The 2498-nt window shown below is 44.5% G+C and overlaps 1 pseudogene; it reads left to right on the plus strand.

Moving 5' to 3' along the window:
* The first annotated feature begins 1543 nt into the window (after positions 1-1543).
* LOC123935689 lies at positions 1544-1642 on the plus strand (annotated as a pseudogene).
* The last annotated feature ends 856 nt before the right edge of the window (positions 1643-2498 follow it).

Raw genomic sequence — 2498 nt, forward strand, 5'->3', positions numbered from 1 at the left:
TTTGTTGCCTTAACCACATTTATTCAAATTTTTGTTTCACTGGTCTTTCTACTCGTTTTCTTTTGTCCATCTATCCTACTGGAATGGACGCTCTAAGAAAACAGGAAGTTGTCTGCCTTGTCTGGCGCCATGTCTGAGGGGTGCAGTATACCACGTGGTGCAGAGTCCACTGAGGGCTGGCAAGAAATATCAAAAACCATGGGTGAGGTGAACAGAGCAAATGCTCCTGTAACGTGCTAGAGTTACAGCGCTACAAAATGGCAGTGGTAGGATTACAACTCGGGTTTGTTTCCACCTTCACAGCCTTAAGAAAGGGTACAGACACAAGAACTAATGTGTTGACTACCTGTCATTTTCCAGGCCTTCTATAAGACCCCAGGTAGAAAAACAAGGTCCTGCCATTCAAGCATTAAATCTGTCATGAAAAAGAAACAAATAGGGGCGACTGGGTGACTCAGTCGGTTAAGCATCCGCCTTCGGGCTCAGGTCATGATCTCAGGGTCTTGGGATCGGGCCCCACATTGCGCTCCCTGCTCAGTGGGGAGTCTGCTTCTCCCTCTCCCTCTGCCTTCTCCCCCTCCCCGCTCATGCTCTGGATCTCTTTCGCTTTCAAATAAAAAAATAAAACGTGAAAAAAATTTTTACAGACAAACAAGTAATTCATCTGTCCATTCATTCAATAAATATTTATTCAGACAAAAGACTGGAGAGAAGAAAGAATCCTGGCCCCTGGAGAGGTGATTTCTTCTCACATTGGTTTTCCATCAGAAACTACCATAGAATTCAGTGATTCTGCTTCTGGACATTTATCTGAAGAAACACAAACACTAATTTGAAAAGAAATCTGTACCCGACATTCAGTGCAGCACTGTGTACAGACACAGAAACACCCTAACCGGCCATCATCAGTGGAAGAATGGATAAGGAAAATCTGATTACAGGCAAATGCACACACACACACACCCCATGGAATATTAATGAGGCATAAAAAAAGTAGGAAATCTTACCACTGGGACAACATGGATGGACCTTGATGGCATCATGCTATGTCAGACAGAGAAGGCTAAATGCCTTATGATCTTATATATATGCAGCATCAAAAATGACAACCAGAACCACAATAAACTCATAGATAGAGAACACGTTAGCAGCTGTCAAAGGCAGGGGCAGGAGTCCGGGCAAAATAGCTAAGGGGAGCCAAGGGTACAAATTTCCAGTTATAAAATCACTAAGTCCTGATGATGTGATGTACAGCATGGTAACTATAGCTAACACTGTAGCTCATACTTGGAAGTTATTAAGAGAGTAGATCGGCGAAGTTCTTTTTTTTTTTTAAGATTTTATTTATTTATTTGACAGAGAGAGAGATCACAAGTAGGCAGAGAGGCAGGCAGAGAGAGAGGAGGAAGCAGGCTCCCTGCGGAGCAGAGAGCCCGATGCGGGGCTCGATCCTAGGACCCTGAGATCATGACCTGAGCCGAAGGCAGCGGCTTGATCCACTGAGCCACCCAGGTGCCCCAGTCGGCGAAGTTCTTAACACGAGCTCCTTCAGCAGCAGATACAGTACACTGGAACAATACAGAGGTCAGCATGGCCCCTGTACAAGGATGGCAGGTAAATTCATGAAGTGTTGCATAATTTTCCATTTCTGTTCCCTTGGAGACCAGTCTTGTAAGCACGTGTGAAGCGGTGGGACCCCCACCCCAGCACACTCTCCCTCCGGGGACCCACTCACACTAAACCCTCTTCCCATTCCCCCTCCCCCCAACCCACCTCCTTGGAGAGAAACTAGACATGGAAATGGGGAGGGGTCCTGGCCAGAAGAGGGCTCCTTTCCTATCCCTACTCAGCAGGGAGTCTGCTTCTCCTTCTCCCTCTCCCTGCTTGTGTAATCACTCTCTGTCAAATAAATAAATAAAATCTTTCTAAAAAGAAGAAATGCACATCAAACTTAACAAGCAGATTACTTTTAATATCTATGCCTAGGATGTACCTTCCCCTCCCCCAAAGTTTGTGTTTCGATGGATCTGGACTGGGCATCTGGGTTTGATTAAAAGGTATACAGCCAATTTGAACTCACAGCCAGGCCGGCACATCACTGGTCTACCGGAATACAGTATGATAATATAACATTTTAGGAGAACAAATGAGATGCGAATCAATAGGACAAAAGGTACTCACAACAGAAGTTGACATTCACGCTGGTTATCAAAAAAGTTAGGTTTTAGGTGCGAAACTTTTTAGAGAGAAAAAGACAGAGACACAGGAAAGATCAATTTGAGTACTAACTTCATTGAGAACAACAGGAGTACAGATATTTACAAGTTTCCTTCAAATCCTAAACATGACACCTCAAAAGACTACAGAGGTCACCTCGAGGTGTACTTTTCAAACATCGGTGCACATACGAGTCATCCTGGGATCTTGTTACATGAAGATTTGGATTCATTAAGCCTGGAGTGGAACCTGAGACTCAAGACCACACTATAAGTAGTGAG

Source organism: Meles meles, chromosome X, assembly GCF_922984935.1.
Source record: "Meles meles chromosome X, mMelMel3.1 paternal haplotype, whole genome shotgun sequence".
NCBI lineage: Eukaryota > Metazoa > Chordata > Mammalia > Carnivora > Mustelidae > Meles > Meles meles.